This window comes from Sinohyriopsis cumingii, chromosome 19 (assembly GCF_028554795.1).
Source record: "Sinohyriopsis cumingii isolate HCF-2022 chromosome 19, ASM2855479v2, whole genome shotgun sequence".
Classification (NCBI taxonomy): domain Eukaryota; kingdom Metazoa; phylum Mollusca; class Bivalvia; order Unionida; family Unionidae; genus Sinohyriopsis; species Sinohyriopsis cumingii.
The window spans coordinates 20843121-20863394 of NC_142979.1; the positions used below are offsets into that span (position 1 = coordinate 20843121).

The 20274-nt window shown below is 36.0% G+C and overlaps 1 protein-coding gene across 1 annotated transcript in view; it reads right to left on the bottom strand.

The window, feature by feature from the left end:
- The window catches only part of LOC149775250 (uncharacterized), a 41357-nt gene extending 21613 nt beyond the window's left edge, over nt 1-19744 (bottom strand). The window contains exon 1 of the mRNA XM_089944375.1: nt 19717-19744. The gene's annotated coding sequence lies outside the window, so the exon portion shown is untranslated. The remainder of the gene's footprint in view (nt 1-19716) is intronic.
- Between the last annotated feature and the right edge of the window lie 530 nt (nt 19745-20274).

Below are 20274 nucleotides of genomic sequence, written 5' to 3' on the forward strand. Positions count from 1 at the left end.
TCATTAATAAGAGTGTGTGTGTGTGTGTGTGTGTTTTAGTGTGATTTGGATCTTTAAGTTAGCTTTAAAAAATGTTCAGTCATATTGCTACGATGGTTGCAGTGTGGAAGTTTATAGTGATGTCTAGCACTGGAACATTATGCCGCATACAGGTGTGTGTGTGTGTGCGTGTGCGTGTGTGTGTGTGTGTGTGTGTGTGTACCCTGTATCAATGATATACCTAGACTTATGAAAATTGTAGAGTGTATGTATCTTCATAAGCACTACTGTCTAATTTCAGTTGTAATATCATTATGGCCCATATTCAATTTTTTGTTCAATAACTTCTCATAAACTGTTTATGCTATATTCATGAACGTGATGATGTTTTACAGTTTCTTGTACTACCACACATTTACAGAAAAATAAGCTAATTACAACTTATTATTCATCATTTACTACCTTAAATAAGTTTTTGAATGTTGTAAGCATACTGTCCTAATTAGAAACACAAGACCTGGTGAACCGATGCATCATGATAAGTACTACAATATGTTTACGAAATGAGTCCATGGAATCTACGTTTGATGCTTCAGTGATGTTGTTAAAATTTCGTGTTTAAACTTCATTAATGGTTGTTGAAAATCTTTGCTACCACATACAACAAAAGAAGCTTATGCCGACTAATTATTCATTTTTTATTGGCTTTGATATCAGTTGTTACATTTACCTCATAACCGCTAGTGATATTTATGTTAAATTCATACTGTCCCAATTAGTATAAAAAAATTTGGTGCGTGGATGCATTATGCTAAATACTACAATATTTGTGCAAAATTAGTCTTTGTAATATGTTTCATGCTTCGTTGACTTTGCTGGAATTTTGTGCAAAAATTAATTTAATAGGTGTCGATCATGCTCCATTCACAAGACTTAATAACGGAATGCTTCTAAGTTGCTACTACACCTGCACAACCGAAATATGTCGCTGTGGGCTTCTTTGCATGTTATACTAACAGGGTTAATTTTTTGTGATTATGTGTTCATGCTATACATTGATATCTCCGAGCCTACTTATAAGGCCCTTTCTGACTAATGCAGGCCGAGGCTATTCAGTTGTATACTTTTCATATGAATCGCCATGCAATGTAAAGTATTATAGGTTACCAGCAACAGGTTAATTGTTAATTGATCATGTCACCGAGTACAGAAATTAGAGGAGTGGATTGCATGCAGCAGGCCTTTCATGTGAATCCGCTCCAGTTGTGGCTAAGGAAGGTCATTATTGATGCATGCACTATGCTTGTACTTCAATGTTTCACTTCAAAGTTACTCAAAGTCCATGACTTCACCCAGTATATTCTGGTTTCTAGGGGTGGGAATGATACTAGCTACTGAAACAGACGTTGAAGAAATTAAATACCAAAACATTCATCTCGTTTATGTATCAACTGATGATATCATCTCTACTTCGACTGCATATAAAAGAATATGAATTTATAATTGTATTATGTATTTTTTTCTGTCTATCATAAGAGGCAGTAAGTTGGTACATGGGTGGGTAGGTCGTTGCACAGATGGGTAGTTAGGTAGGATGGTAGATGATTTAACAGTATGTCAGCACAATACTAAATATATAGAGCCGTTTAAAGTCAAATTGTTTCATTATAGAAAGAATTAAAGTTCAATGTAATGAAAAAAATAGCCTCCATAAATTAGTTAGGAAAGGTCTAACATTTCTTCGTGTAGATCGCTTTAGTCTGAATTTATTTTCTGGATGATAAAGTTTACTATGGCTTCAGGAGACTAGAAAAGGCAGATATGTAATCGTTGACTACACTCAATGTTTGGGAGGAAGAAACCGTAGTTCAATGTATCTAAAAATAAGCATTTGCTTCATTAGTAAGGAATAAGCTTTTATTTTTTTAAACACAATATGCTCGGTATTCACTTGAACGTTTGGCGCAATACACGATTCTTGAGAACTTATTAATGATGGTCTTCAACAGGCGAGAGTAAAGTGCATACAGGTTTTAATCATTCGTAGCATTTTATAAGGATTATTGCTGGAGGGATGCCATTACATACTACCGTCACTCAAACTTTGATCTTTGAAGAAAGACTAAATAAAGGTGCTAGAATCATTTTCAGTCTTTAAAAAAGTTACCATCGGGCAAATTGCTTGATGTTAGTCAAGAATGAACCTTAAGCCGTGGGGCCGACATCTGAGTAATATTTATTTGATGACGTTATTTTACTTTATTTTCATGGTTCAATTTTAATATTCGAAAATGTATTGCTTATATTTTCGTCACGAAATTTCCTCAGAGCGAAACTACTTACAGTCATTATTATCTCAGACTACCTAATATTATTATTCTATTTATTCCCAAATTTCCTGAAGGCAAAAATATTTGGTAGAATATACAACGATATTACTGAATATACATACTGTGCCAATGAATCCTTGTAAATCAAAATAAAGAGCGCTATCTGGTGATTGTATTCGTTTTACCCTACTTTAGTAATGTTTTTATTCGTAATTTTATTTTCTTCCACACGAATTTTCACAAGAAGAATATAATAAGTCAGGAGTAATATTGCAGTGATGATCCTATGACCCAGCTATTAAATTCGATGGTCCGTTTTTGTACTTACGAAGGGGAATATAATTTTCATGTCATGTAGAGCTAACGAAAAGCATATTATATGAGCAATTAAGACTCTTCATTTATTTGAATTACACTGGTTTGCTTGTTTGGAGTTTATACACGGGGATTATATTTACTCTGCAAGGAAACGGAACCTATTTCAATAATATGTCACTTTCATAGACACAGATGGGATAAGGTAAAATACGTCTGGAAGACACCGAAAAGCAGTTAGTTTTAATGCTTATTGTGTATGACATTAAACATATACAATATGTAAATCAGGTCGAAATAACCTTCTAATCGACAAAGTACTGAAGCATATAGAATATCTTTTATATTGTAAGCACACAACGCTCGAACTATGAAGCCATGGAATGCTCAGGGGCATTTGAACTTATGCCGCATGATTTCTTGCGTTGGTGCTTACTATATATAATCAGCTAGCGTGGGTACATGGGAAAGCCAACCAGTAGCTTCTCGTGGGTCGGTGGTTCTTCCGTGGGTTTTCTAGGGTTCTTCCTCCACCAGTTATACTGGCCGCCATGTATAGCCTATCTTGTGCTGAAAAATGGCGTTAAACCCTAGAACAACAACAACAACAATATATAATTGACAATAAATTTCTGACAATTGGAACTGAAGTCCACGTGAAGCTAATGTCGAAACAGCCTGCCTCAAGTCAACTCTCAGATAAAACTAGAAAGCAGCGTTGTTTAGCATTTTATAATTACGTAGAACAATAAGATTAAATCAATTGTGTCTTAAGTTGTATTAATTTGGAACGATTCAACGTTGTCTTACATTAAGTAATTAAGTATGACGCAACTGTTTCTTACATTAAGTTGTTATTAGTACAATACAAGTATCTTACATTAAGTAATTCAGTTTGATACAACTGTGTCTTACATTAAGTAATTAAGTATGACACAACTGTGGTTTACACTAAGTAATTAAGTACAATACAAATGTGTTTTACATTAAGTAATACAGTACGATACAACTATATCTTACATTAGGTAATTAAGTATGACACAACTGAGTCTTACACTAATTAATTAAGTACAATATAAGTGTTTTACATTAAATAATTTAGTACGATAAAGCTGTGTCTTAAGTTAAGCAATATAGTACGATACAACAGTCTTACATTAGGTAATCAAGTATAAGTGAGTCTTACATTAAGTAATTAAGTACAATACAAATGTGTTTCAAGTTAAGGAATATAGTACGATACAGCTGTGTCACATTAGGTAATTAAGTATGACACAACTGAATCTTACACTAAGTAATTAAGTACAATACAAATGTGTCTTAAGTTCAGTAATATAGTATTATACAATCGTGTCTTACATTAATTACGTATAAAACAACTGTCTTACACTACGGAATTAAGTACAATACAAATGTGTTTTACATTAAGTAATTTAGTACGATACAGCTTATATACAAAAGCCATATTACCGACTTTGATAAATCTGAATCTTTGGACACGTGTGCCATAAATATTTGCCACACACGCTTTGGAAATATTGAGTTTGTAGATATCTGGTCAGTTGGTTTGCTAAACTATGTTAACAAAGGACTGGCGAAAAAAATGTACAGACAGAATGTTAAAGCTAACATTGTTTAATACGCAAACCTCATCCTGAGTTGTAGAATACGTGACTGAAGCTGAAAAACCTCATTGTCAATAACGTTCAAAATACATGTCATATAATCGACACTGTAAGGGGGATGCTCAAATTTGATATACGTAAACACTTTTAGAATAGCATTAGTATTAACCTTTTGATAGTTGTTAAAGAGTATATTGTTGTTGCTCGAACAGGATATGGTGATACTGGACTAATAGACCAGGGAGAATAGCGTGTTAATGCATAGTGTGGGACATATATAAAGATCAAAATATTAATATATAGTGTGAGACCTAGTTCCAGATCAAAGTGTTAATATATAGCGTGAAACATAGTTCCGAATCAAAGTGTTAATGTACAGCGTGAAACACAGAAATCAGAGTGTAAATATATGGCTTGAAAAGTTGTTTCGGATCCGAGTGTAAATATATAGCCAGAGATATGGTACAAGGTAAAAACGTTAACGTGTAGCAGGAGACATGTTTCCAACTAAGAATGTTAATGTATAGAGAGAGGCACCAGTCTAGGTCATAACCATAATGTATAAACATGCATGTCGCCTTATAAATGCGTGTTCACGCAATAGCAAAGGAGCAAACATGGCGTTCATATTACAGATGTCTACCTAACCTGTTTGAAATGTTGTATGAAAATGGCATGAAATATAACGAAGAAAAGATCATCATGACTTAAAATTCCAGTTAGACACGTTGACTTCCTTGTAGAAGCTAAGTATGATATTAATACAAAGACTATGACTAATACGATAGCAATGTTCTGGATGTAGCTCCTGAACACGATGGAAAATTATTAGTAGAGATCAAATTAGCGTTTGTAATAGTCGATAACAAAATAAAAAAGTGTACCGTACAGATGCTTTGCAGGCGCAGCGTATTCTGGTGCTGAAATATCTGGGCACATTTATCATGGTTCAGTTTATATGACACAAAGTGAAGAGTTTCTTAAGAAATATGCAAAACGTCTATTCAGTCTCATCAACTGGAGTCCTGCACATTGATCTGTGATGAGTATCATCGTATGCCTTGTTTGGCTTAGTTGTGCGTGGGATAATTCCACATTGTAGGTTTAAGGCTCTGCTAATCTTTACACTAAATATGTTTTTGTGAGTAAATTGTAAAGTATTAGATGTTTTATCTTTATCAGCAAAACTCACATTCTTCATCAAAATACATATTTTCATCAAAGTTTTTCAGTCTGACGAATTCTCTGAAAGCATCATTCATATCACCTTCGTTTCTTCGTTTGTACATTTTCGCCTTAAGGATTAATTAGAGTAAACGGCTATCACTGCCAAAATGTATTTGTATCCATCGTTGTATGTGTGATAATGCTTGCATGTCAGTATAATCTGTCTGTCGCGCATTATCCAATCTTCTGTATAGGAATAGTGTACTTGCTTCAATTTGTAACAAGTATGAAAACTGCATTAAACCGTTCTTTAACTTCAGTGTCGTTTTTGTTTTTGTTTAGTTAAATTGTGTTCCTAGACTTTGATTGTTATTTGTACAAGCATCAACTCAATCTGAGTCTTAATTAAGATTTCTGAAATACTGTTGTTTGTCTTTCTGTGCAAGTCCAACTTACGTGAGGTTTCACCGTCTCGAACGAAGGCATTTAAAACGTAATGAAAACACCCAGAGAGTGCCTGATGCTGGACAACTCTTAGGCGTTATCGACTTGCCAACTAGACTACATTTGAAGAAAATTCTTTTCCCAGTAATTTGCTACGGTTTCTTGAATCCTTTACAATATAGGAATGGTCTGCAACGTTTTAAAATTTGACTCGAAAACAGAGCTGCTTTAATTACTGAATCACATTTGCTGTTTTTATCGAACTCGACTTTTCATCAATCATATTTGTTTTTATCAAATCGGTTCAACCGACCATGTATCATCTATTCGTTATTCATACTGCCAGCTTTTGTCCACGTGTCTTATACGGTTGATGCTGTTTATTTCAGTGTTACGATCGTTCAATTTAATCTGCATATCAGTATCATTTCTTAAACATTGCAGGATATTTTGATCACGCTTGACATGTAAAGAGTTCCATTTACGTGAATGTGCTTTTGTAACACGCATAACTTTGTCCACACTTGAATCCTATACAAAACCTCTCAGCAAATACATATCATCTCCTGAATGTTAGATTTCCACTGGTATATTAAACGAGTTAAATATTTCTTTCACTCCTCTAAAGGTTGTTGAATTCACCAAATTACACTTATGCGACATTATTTATATTCTACCAGAAGTTTAACTTTTCTGCGAGAATAATATAAGTCAAGCAAGAAGTATATGATTTTCTTCATTGGGAGAGTGAGATGAAGGTACAGTGTGCGTTTTGTTTACATTTTGCCGACGTAAGGAATTTATTATTTGTATAGGCCACGAGATGTATATGCGTGATGTATACATATACCCTGACATAGATAATTATCTGAAATTATTAAATTTGACTTTTATTTTGGTCCACATGGTCATGATTGCAATCAATGATAAATCAATATCCAAGGAATGTACTTTGTGCAGAATGAAGACAGCGAGATCTCGAATAATAATCTCATAGAGAATAGTATACGGAGGTCAAGTCTCCATTTTTAAATCACGGCACAAATCTGAGTTATTACTAGAAAAACTACATGAGAATAAAAAGATTGGAATGTTTTCAGCTGTACCATTCGATTCATTTAGGAATAACATTGTCTGGCTAAAGAACTATATCTAATTGTGATCAAGGACGACCTAAAACGGTCATTGAAAGAAGTCAAGAAGACAGTTCAAGAAAAGAATCGTTTTAGAAATTGAACTGAACAATGAAAAAGTAAACCAGCTGACGGGATACTTATTTGGACACAAATTGCACAAGACAAGATGATGAATCAAATGGAAATGCTGGAAAATCAAAAGAAGGAAAACTCGAAGAAGATGCAATAACAACAAACAAACAGCCAAACGCGTATATTAGAAAACATTGGAATAGGTCCCGCAATATTCCAGCACTAACACTGTATAGATGTGCAGAGTTCACGACATTGAAAATTAGGTTTTGAAGGAAAGAGAATAAATTGTCATAAGCTGGTTGAAAAGGAAAGTACGAGTGACGGTGAGTGATGGGGATAACGACGTTGCACATGGAACATGACCATGAAAAGAACCAGCGTACAGGCCGATACTCAATACATTCGCAGGAAGATTGTTGAAAACTTAGCTCCTAAGAAACAGGGCAAAGCTGAAGGACTCTTCTGCAACAATTGAGGAAAATATCAAACATATACATTCATCGCCAGTGGCTCAGCGAACAGAGCTGCCATGTGTAGCATAGCTGTTCATTTTTGTGCGCCATGTGATTGAAAATTCATTAATAAAAAGCAAAACAACAACAAGAAAAGCAACTCAGAGCAATCAATCTGCACATGATTCGATCAGTTTAGGGTTTTGGTAAAATCAAGAATGAACTGTTTGGAGCTAAAGAACGGTAACTACCCGCACCCCCACCCCAAGGTAACCCTTTGGAGTAACCCTTTGGAGGTAGGTAAAAATAATTCAGAACAATCTCATTCAATCAAAATATTTTTGCAAAATGAAATCTTCGCAAATATACTGAAATCAGCTAGCTAGGGACTTAAAAGCTTTCTCTTGTAGTTTATTCTAAACGTATTCAATCATAATCTATTAATAAATATTTGTTGTTGTTGCGAAAACCATCTTAATGAATATACCATTCACATTAGATTCTCTAAAGTTTCGTGCTTTGTAAAATTTTGTGATAGAATGTACTGTAATACAGATACTCCGATGACGATGTAGATTATTATTATTGAAATTTGTTTCTTACGTTTTTGTACGTTAATTTCTTAATATTACTTTATAGCTTACATTTAAGGGAGGTAATTCAATTAGGCTTCGTGTGCGGATTCCCGAGGGATTACGAATCTTTGATTGTTTTCCGTAACATTACATCCGTTGGCACTATATTTGCTAACCTGCAATATCCTGATTACAATGATGCATAGTTTCATTGGAACAGGGAAATATTTTTTAATTTGAATTTTAAAGTAAGACAAAATATAAAAAGTAAGTTTTCATTGATGCAATCCGTTTTGATGATAAACAAGCTGACTGAAAGTGACTGAATTAAGTGTACAGTTCACAAACGATTTTAATGGACCGACTATTTAATTTTCTATTGGAGGTGTGTCTAAGAATATTGTGATGAAAACAAATTCCGTGATCTCGATGGCTTGACAGCTCTCTCTCTCTCTCTCTCTCTCTCACACACACACACACACACACACACACGCACACACACAACAACCCTCCCCCAATGTTAAATGAATGGCCAGCCATTGCGTTATAGGTAATGGACACTTTGAAATAAATGATTTTTGGTTTATAAAAAAGTGTTTACGTACTGATACTTTAATAGGATTCTTGTTATGTTTAACTAGATTTCTAACATGTGAAACGTGTCGAGGTTAAATATGGCGGTAGAAATTTTCCACTGAAATACGATTTTGCGATTTTGATTGTGCTTTGTCACAAAAAGTCACACATGGGTGTTTCCACCTCTTTGTAAAAGAGGCAAACCATTGTACTGTCGTAGCGTAAGCGTCCACAAAGGCAGAAGGATATGAATATGTACACCCGTAATTAATATCAAGTATTCTTTATAGGTCATCGGACACAGTTTTTAGTGGGTGTCATAACAAACTGTTATACCATGAACGACGAAACTTAGTGAGGGCATGCACCTTGACGCATCGTGAACCTACACCTTTGTTATTAAAGTTAGTCACCGTGGTCCATATTTCATGCCCCAATCTTTCAGATGTAATCACAGTGTCCCATATTTCATACTCCATTCACTCAGATGTAATCACCATATCCCATATTTCATGCTCAAATCATTCAGATTTAATCATCGTGGCCCATATTCCATGCTCCACTAATTCAGATTTAATCATCGTCACCCATCATTCATGCTCCACTCATTCAGATTTAATCATCGTAACCCATATTTCATGCTCTACTCATTCAGATTTAATCATCGTGGCCCATATTTCATGCTCCTCTCATTCAGATTCAATCATCGTAACCCATATTTCATGCTCCACTCATTCAGACTTAATCATCGTGGCCCATATTTCATGCTCCACTCATTCAGATTTAATCATCGTAACCCATATTTCATGCTCCTCTCATTCAGATTTAATCACCGTGTCTCATATTTCATGCTCCACTCATTCAGATTTAATCACCGTAACCCATAATTCATGCTCCACTCATTCAGATTTAATCACCGTGGCCCATATTTCATGCCCCAATCATTCAGATATAATCACCATGTCCCATATTTCATGCCCCACTCATTCAGATTCAATCACCGTGCCCCATATTTCATGTTACACTCATTCAGATGTAATCACTGTGGCCCATATTTCATACTCCATTCATTCACATTCAATCACCGTGTCCCATATTTCATGCTCCACTCATTCACATTTAATCATCGTAACCCATAATTCATCCTCCACTCATTCAGTTTTAATCATCGTAACCCATAGTTCATGCTCCATTCAATCAGATTTAATCATCGTGGCCCATATTTCATACTCCACTTATTCAGATGTAATCACCGTGTCCCATATTTCATGCTCCACTCATTCAGTATTAATCTATAGCCCTTTTTATTCCAGGATTATAAAATTGGACTCTTTTATGGAGCTCTGTTTATGCCACAACATTACAAATAAAATAAGGTCATGTCAGATACATTTCACACTATGAATCGTTGTAAGTTGTTAGGTTAAGCTCATGACCACAATGGTTTTGTATCTATTGTACTTTATAACACGCTTGTATCCGGAATCCGGAATGTATCCGGAATCAAGAAACTTGGTGAGAATATGGATCGGGATGGATGTGTACTACAACTTCATCTTACAAACTGGTAAATGTGACAATTTTTTTTACATTCAACCGACTTTGGTTCAATTTTATATTTTGACTATTCATACTTTAACCATTTAATCATTAAACCAGATACGTGCATATATATATCGGTTATTACTATACCACTCTTACCAAAGTGGTCAGTGTGATCAATTAGCACATTTTTCTGACTTAGATATAGTTTTTTTTTTCGGTGAGGACTAAATAACATTTTAAGTATCCTATGAAATTACTATCCTATCTTAAGTTCTCAAAATGGCTGATTTTGCTATAAGAACATTACTCCCTCATTTTAGTAGTAAGTCGTTACGGTCCATATTTTACGATTCACTGACTTGGGGTAAACCTTTTATTTATCTTTCATTTTACATGCACCGTTCAAGCTAGAATCGTGTAACAGTTAGTTATATGAGGCTCTACGAAATTTAACGCCTGTGTCCAGCATCCGATATGTACTTTTAGGGGTAATGTTGAAATTTTCCATATATTTAAAATGAGGATTAAAATAGTATGGGGTCAGAAAAATTGTATCGGGTCAAATATTTTTATTTGGGTCAAAATGGTTTATGAGATCAAAGTGGAATGATAATGTTAAATTTTGATCTTAAACATATATATATATATATATATATATATATATATATATATATATATATATATATATATATATATATATATATATATATATATATATATATACGCTATATGAATGATATACCGCCTCGGAAGCGGGAGGTCGTGGGTTCAATCCCCGGCCGAGTCATACCTAAGTCTTATACAAATGGTACTAGCAACTGCCTCGCTTGGCGCTCAGTAGTAAAGTGGGCCACTTTACCGTCAATGGGAATTAGCATTACAAGACCCCTTGGGCAACTCTAGCGTCAAGGGAAATTTAACATGGAGAAAAATCGTGGGTCAGATTAGCGTCAAGGGAAATTAACATGGAGAAAAATCGTGGGACAATCTAGCGTCAAGGGGAATTTAACATGGGAATAAATCGTGGGACTGTCTAGCGTCAAGGGGAATTGAACATGGAGAAAAATCGTGGGACTGTCTAGCGTCAAAGGGAATTTAACATATGGAAATTGAACATGGTGGGTCTGTATAGCGTCAAGGGGAATTGAACATGGTGGGATTGTCTAGGGACAATGATGGTAGAGGGTCAAACACAACAGAGACAGAAACATACATACACTAGTACAAGCGTGAGATTTATATATAAAGCATTACCAAGACCTGAAATCTTGCTGGGGTGTTCAAAAATTTGCATAATTGTAATGATGCTATAAATAGCTATAATCAAGGAAATGCTCAACGACAAAATGGATCTGACTAAAAGTAACGCTAAAATGACGAAATTGTCCCAGAATTTAAAGGAAAATAAACATATCCCCGAAAATTAAGTTACAATGGTTTAGACTAAAATGGATAAAATTAGTAACTACTTACAATATCAACTTCTGTGACGATCGTGGATAAATACGTATGTATCTATAATCAGCTGAAATTCCTATGAAATCCCACTATCTATTTATAGCTCCAACTTGTGGGTTTTTCCTTTGGAAAATCCCACTATCTTTTTATAGCCTCAGCTTGAGTGACGTTCCTGTTTATGAATTCTAGTATATATGTATAGGTACAAAATGTGGAAATCCCCAAGTCGATATTTATAGTCCCAAAATTTCCAGCGTCAGTGACGTCACTGTACTGAACACTAGGGGATAAATGGCAACAGTGTTGCAAGTGGCTGACCTGAATACGCGCAACTGTAGGTAGGTAGGTAGAGTGTATCTGATAGGGATAAAGTGAGTTTTATAGGGACAAACAGAGACCAATACACACACACACACACACACACACACACACACACACACACACAACATACGCGCGCAGACTCACACACACACACACAGAGGGAAGAGGAAAGAACAAACCCCAAATATACTATCCACACTCGGGAGGAAGAAAAAAAACAACCAAATATACGATCTACACAACGTACGCGAACAAACACACACACACACACACACACAAACACACACACACAACATACGCGCGCACTCACACACACACACACACACACACACACACACAGAGGGAAGAGGAAAAAACAAACCCCAAATATACTATCCACACTCGGGAGGAAGAAAAAAAAACAACCAAATATACGATCTACACAACGTACGCGAGCACACACACACACACACACACACACACACACAGAGGGAAGAGGAAAAAACAAACCCCCAAATATACTGTCAACACAGAAGGGAGATAATACAAACCCCAAATAAACTATCCACACAAACGTACGCGAACGCATACAAACCCCAAACATACTATCAACACAGAAGGGAGATAATACAAACCCCAAATAAACTATCCACACAAACGTACGCGAACGCATACAAACCCCAAATATATTATCAACACAGAAGGAGATAATACAAACCCCAAATAAACTATCCACACAAACGTACGCGAACGCATACAAACTCAAAATATACTATCCACACAACGTCGCTAACGCATACAAACTCCAAATATGCTATCCACACTCGGGAGGAAGAAGAAAAAACAACCAAATATACGATCTACACAACGTACGCGAACACACACACACACACACAGAGGGAAGAGGAAAAAACAAACCCCAAATATACTATCAACACAGAAGGGAGATAATACAAACCCCAAATAAACTATCCACACAAACGTACGCGAACGCATACAAACCCCAAATACACTATCAACACAGAAGGGAGATAATACAATCCCCAAATAAACTATCCACACAAACGTACGCGAACGCATACAAACCCCAAATACACTATCCACACAACGTCGCTAACGCATACAAACCGCAAATATACTATCCACACTCGGGAGGAAGAAGAAGAAAAACAACCAAATATGCGATCTACACAACGTACGCGAACACACACACACACACACACACACACACACACACACACACACACACACACACACGCACACCACAGAGGGAAGAAGAAGAAAACCATTATATACTATCCACACGCAGTGAAGAAATAACCCTTTATATATACTATCAACAGAGAGTGAAGAAAATAACCCATTATATTCCATCAACACAGAGTGAAGAAGAAAAAGTTTTTTGAAAGCACCTAAGCCCTCACCTGCAATGACCAACTCTGCCAAACACCTACACCCCACCCACCCCCACTCCCAACACTACAAAACCCATTTAACCCGTTATTTTATGGCATCAGTGTGTGATTTAGGAAACATCAAGACACAAAATGATGGACGAATAGACTGACTATTGTTTACGGACTTGCATGCCTAAAGAGCGTGCGTGAAGGAAAACATCCTTCCATTTCAATTCTAACTAAAACATGATCCAGAGGGATAGAGAGAGGTGAAAGAGCACAATTTCATAAAGTGTGAGTAAAACCAAAACACGCCATCCTTATTATACAATGTCAAGACCAAGAGACACTTACGTTTTCTTTCTGGTCTATTCTCTTTTAGAAGGTAGTATGAAATTTCACATCAGGGCCAACGCATCGGCTCACATTGTCAATTTTTCCATTTCCATGTTTTTACTGGCACAAGTTCTTCATCATCTTCAATTTCTTCTTCTTCTGAATCCCTCTTCTCTGTTTCGTCTTGTTTTTGTTTCTTCTCTTTTCTCGTAGGGCACTCTGAATTCCAGTGTCCTTTCTCCTGACAACGATATTAGGTATCTTGACTTTTGTCTCTCTTTCTTAGACGAAGCAGGTATTCTGGAGACAAATACCCATTTACCTTTGCAGATATAGCAAACTTCATTAGCACTTACACACTTTCGTATGACTCTCATCAAATCAACGACCAAAAGAGTAAGTTTTGTTGCCACTTTCGCATGTGAATTATGCTTTCGTATGACTTTTAGCAAATATTTGACCAGCAGGTCGATCTGTGCTGACTCTTCCATCTTCTTGATCGTTTGAGAGCGGAATGAATACTCTGACGCTAAGACACTCTCCTTATATACATGGACCTGCTGCGTATGAAACCTAGTCAAATGTAATTTTGCAATAAGATGAAACGATTTCATTGAGGAAGTAAAAAGCAATGATGTACCGTATCGCCTCACACAAAACCTGAAGTTTTAGTTCAAATCCGTGTCAGCGATTTCGAAGACGACATAACTGAGCTTTAATCAATGCTCTCCAATTATGACACAAAACCACGAGTCCTGATTCACGCCAAAAGAAATTTCGTTCGGTCCATAAAAAATAATATCACATCTGAGAAACGCAAAAACGAACTTCCAGAAAACTGAGAACGACGGCTTACACCTACAACGTAAATGTATGAGTTCAAGTAGTGCGTAAAACTTAGTCAAATTAGATTTTTATAGTCAAGACGAAACGATCTCTTTTCGAACAAGAAAGCAGACACCAAGCGACAATGGCGATCCGTGTCACACAACACTTTTCAAAATGTATATGATCAGAGGTTTGTTCTAGCGATCTGCACGGTTAAATTAAATGTTGATGTATTTTGCAATAAGACGGACACAATTTCCATGGGATCGCCCATGGCACGATTGTTCGTGCATTAGTTTAATTTTTAAAAATATTTTTTTATATAAATCGCTTATAGGATAGACCCAGTAAAGCATGGCCATTCTCGTCACTGTCTGAATAGCTACTTAAGTCAATTCGAAGCGAACGCGGTAAGAAAATAAGTATAGCCAATGAAATGGCTTACAACGGGTGATGCATTGTTTTGTTCTAGGGCTGTGTGGCATAATAATCCCTATGTTCTTGCGTTGTTACCATTACAGTGCAGACAGACTGAAATGTGAACTTACAAGCCCTCTTTGTGTGTGTTGTACCATTTCCTCTTACCACATCAAAATACTGAGCGTCACAGTATTGGTTCGCGTTTTCAAGCTGACCATTTTTTTATATCTCACTTAAACATTTCAACATAAACACTCACGTGTTACAGTATTGAGGGGCATGTTATCTTTTCTTTCTCAAACTAATAAATTTGGGGTTTGTATGAAGTAAAGAACCGAAAGTACAGTGAAACTCAAGGATGATGACCCAATCTGTCTGTCTATTGATGCGTGTATTTACTTAAGAAGAAATATGACCTCTAAAACACAAAGAGATACGGCAAGCATGATTAGATTAAACACAACGATGTTTTCCTTCACGCCCGTGTAATTTAGAGTTTCAATCGTCTTTGAAGACAAACTTGGTCTCCTTTTGTAGGGCTTGAAATAATAAAAAAACTGGAAAATCTTAAGCACTTTGCTACAGATAATTTCATCAACAGACCAAACAACATAAATACCGTTACAACAATAGAAAGCCTTAAATCTTCTATCGAAAAGAAATGCATGAAAAAAATTAAAGATTAACGATAACTAACCAATGAAACAGAATTTAACAAAGGCAATAACATGTGAAGAAATGCCTCTCACTTTGGAAAGGTAGGCGAATGTACTCTGTCATGCACCGTCAACTTGAAAAAAATTATAAACAGAGAGAAACCTGAATTCAAAATTCAGTTGTTTCTTTTTCTTCAAAATTATTTCGTTTCTTTTTTCTTTTTTTTTCTTTTTTTGGAACAAATCTAAGCACTAATATAGAGTGGAAAAGGGAAAATGCACATACAAGCTTTGATATTTCTGAAAAAAGGAGGGGATATTCCTAACGTTCATAACCACCTATATATGCTTGGACTTGTCTGTGACTTATCCACAAAACAAGATATACATATTTCTGGTCAAGCTGCAAGTGTGTGCGTGTTTTTGAAAATGGTAAAACTTGGATATACAATTTTCTCGTGACACTTATAAAGTGAAGAGTCTGTGCAAGTGTCAAAAGCCAAAGTCATATAAGTTTTGTATTTTGTACGGCTTGTAAAGATTTCTACTTTAGAAAATGTGAAGTATCACAAGTTATTATCACAAACAGAAGTGGAACATAGGGGCTTGCAAGAAAGAAAATAACCCAGACAGTTGGTGTCATCAAGAGTGCTAGAGACGGTACCCGAACTTGCTTGCCTGCTTACTTGAATTAAAGTGATTTTCGCTCTAATGGAGCATGTATCACTGGTTTAATAACGCACCGCGTGATTTTTAATTACTCCTGGGGAAGGAAAGAGAGCCTCATCCCCCAGGCTTTTATGTACTCACAGACTATTTTTAAATTTAGCCAATCAGGTGTAGGACTAACTAGTCCTTAACAACCTGACTGAAAGACTTTAAACATGAGTGGGAATTGTCTCACCACACACTCATTTTTCTGTCCGAGCGTGGTAAAGGAGGAAAAAGGTGCTCAGCAAGACAGCCATGGATGTTAAGTACTCACCAAAACGCTAGCCCGTACTTATTTCAAATCAAGTCCCGTTTTTGCTAATGGACAATAAAAGGTACCAATAATTAGTTAACCACCTGTGCAATTAGTTCAAATCTAACGAGTCTGTTAAATTTCCTACTTCCTAACATATCTCTAATATTAGTACTTAGTGTACATAAAAATAGCCATACTGATCTTATTTTAAATTATTATGTCTAAGCGACATATACCAGTTTGGTCACTGTTAGGTTTAAAAAATTAAGTTTGTTGTGGTGTTCCAATGGGTCAAGTTTGTTTCGAGAATAGTTTAGTCAAGGAGGGATACCAAGCCAAATATGGTTCCCTATTTAATAAAAAGCAATCTTTTGGAGCCCTAAAAAAAAGTCTGTTTTTTGTGTTAGAAGGTAACACGTCTCTCTTTTGCTTTCACGTTCTTTCCCGCACTCCTAGTCTCATGATTCTTGATATCAGGAAATGCGTAGCCATGATGGGCGGTAATGTAAGCAGCGGTTTCTACCAGTTGACTGAGGGGGTATCCAGTGTAGGCTTGTCTGTAGAATTGGGGAAGAACTCTGACCCCTAATCCCCATTGAGAAGGTCTTGGTTTAAAGGTGTCTAGAGATTTGTAGGCAACGTATTGTATGGCTGTAATAAACTGCCCTGCTATGTTGACGTCATACAATGCTTGATCTAGCCCCATTTCGGTGTACTTCTCAACGAGGGTCAGCGTCCCCCTCCTCCTCAACCGCCTCAATTTCCTCTTCTGGTTCTGATACTAATTCTTCAGTTGAGGTAGATAGTTTCAAATCCGCTGCTATGGTGTCTGTCGCTGTTATTGTTGTTGTGGTTGTTCTTTCAGCTGAGATTGCCTGTAGTATCGGAGTGAGAAAAGAACGTAGTGCCTCCGATAATTACATTTGAGTTTGCCATACCGTTTGTGTAACATAATTGGACCTTTGTTTTGCCACCACTCTTTCCGGGACGGGTTGTTTGTTAGGTATAGTCGGCTGTTGACTAGCTGTTATTTGTATTCTCGAGGTGGGTGGAGTGCTAACTGGCTAGGTCTGCATTTCTTGCTCCCGCTGCTGTTGCGTATATTTCTTCCCTCCACACCGAGTTCTGGACCTAATTCTTTAAATTTCGTTGTACCCGAACTTACATTATCCATATTATCAGCAACAAAAGAAAACAAGACGCACAGACCTAAAAGAAACACTCATTCACTTTTTACAGAACATTACTATTTTTAAAATTTTGATAAGCGACGGAAACGAACAACTTAGAGTCACACTTTCTAACCAAGATAAAGAAATCATGTGCTGATAGACTCACTTCTGTATTTTTTCTTCTAACTGACTAACGTATCATAGGCAATGGAATGTGATTTCTTTTCGAGAGTATGGGGTAGCCCTGAAATTTTTTTTTGGGAAGTTGAAGCTATGGCGATCGCTTAGATTATAAGATGACGGCCTCCTGTGACGACAGGCTTTCTCACAGGATAAGGTCTGCTTCTTCGGAAAGAGAAGAAGAACTCTTTGGTGTCGATAAAACTGTTAACAAAGCCTCTGCCAGGTTCATGCTGCTGCTGCTCTCTCTGCTGTTTATGAAGTCTGTACTTCTCCGTCCATTCTTCTTTCTCCTTCTTGAATTCCTCCTTGAAGAGCTCTTCTTTCAGGTCTTCAGTGACTTTCAACATTATGATATTGTCTATCTCTTCAGGTCTCGGTATCAGACTTGTCATGACCCTATGCAAATTCACATAGGCTTCGTTCAACTTGGCTTATCTTGAGCACATCTTCGTAGGAAGATGAGTCGACAATGGATGGACAGACTGGAGACACAACACAACACAACATTTTTGAATTCAAACAATCACCAATGCAGACTCTGACATACGAAAAATCTTATAATAGTGCAATTAACGTCCCCCTCCAAATTTTTTGGACATACTTATTCGCTGTTATATTTTTGTCATACAGTCAATTGTCAATACAAATTTATATTTTGATGACATAAACGTAAACGACACAACAGATGTGGTATCCATGCAATCTTTAAATATGCCATGATAACAAATTCTTCATGTATAACACTGTTTATTTCATAGGAATATCTTTGTTTTAAATTAGAATCATTTTTGTGTGCATCGTAGCAGAAACGTCAGTTTAGATGCAGGTAACGCTTGATCATTATAGTGATGTAAGCTTCCAATCAACGCAGACAAACATGTATTTTTTTCCACATGGTCTACACGTGGCAACCAAAATGATATTCCATGATTAAGCATTTATACTTGTATATTCTGTAAAAAATTAGAATTGCGTACCTCATGCGAACCACTTCACATTGTTTCTAAACTAGGGCCATGTTTAGCTCAAAATGGCTTGTCCATAGACAAAATTGAAGTCTACGTACGCATTTTAAGCATCGATTGCAATTGTAAGTTTTTCAAATGCTTTTTCCTTTCATTCCATGATATTTTCAGATCAACTACTTTTTTGAAGTTTATAAATGTTTGGTTTAAAAGAAGGTTTGATGAAATATCCCATTAAAATAATATAAATGTGTTCACGCAGTCCAAGAGGAATGGTCCAACTAAGTTTATATAATAAGAACATTTTACGCTATGATGGGTTGTGTCCGAAAACTGTTACATTTGCGTATCCCAATTGAATTTTTTTTACAAGTGCTTGTGTTAATTTACACATGTAACAACATATAAATTGTGTATACATTTGTGTATGAGAACGGAGCCACAATATGATATGTGAAATAATCGTTGTGACAGAGCATTTCCCTGGCGCTTTCTAGTACCTCTTGGTCCATCGTCTTAAAATCATCTGATGTGTGTCAGGTACAACATATATGTCGGGAACGAGCGGACATAAATATACTTTTCTTGGAGTGTTTCGGTTTGAGAAAAGAAATATATAAGTGGAAAATAAACATATAAAATAAAATAATCATAATAAAACAGGTTTACCTGTGGGTCTGCCTGTTTGTCTATAGTTGTATCTCGCCTATTTATTGTAATGATCAGTTTTAGACCTAGTTTCGAATCTGTTTTGTTATCATATTTTCGTTTTCAATGGGCATGATTTAAAACTGAAGAAAATAAACAAACCTTACCTGAACCCAAAGAGTCTGCTTTACATCTAAACTCTGTATGCAGAAAATAAAACCTTACACCGGTTTTTATGACCGAGGCGTTTTATGATTTTTGACAGAATAAGGTCACCACATACGTTAAGTCGCAATATGGTTGGTAAACAAATATCAATGTTCCCGTGTCATTGTCTGTTAAGATCATATTTTATTACTCTCCATAAATCAAGGCGTAGTGAAGTTAAAACAACAGATTTAATTTGATGTTATCACGTTTAATTAAAGGTACAGCTATTTTCGCAAATTTGTTATTCTTTCTTCGTTTTTGTACTTGATACGACGAAGCCCGGCACAGGATAAAGAACTGTATCGACGTGTTCAAACTAGTTTTGTTCACATTTCATGATCTCTTAAACTTAGTTTCAGATTAAAAGTAGAATTAAAAAATAATGTAAAAATAAATATACACTATTTAGCAATAAAGATATTTTTACAATTATATGAACATATGTCGATCCGACCTAATGATAATTATGTGTGCAATATGTTTCGATAGTCGTACATACAAATGTACCCCAGTAA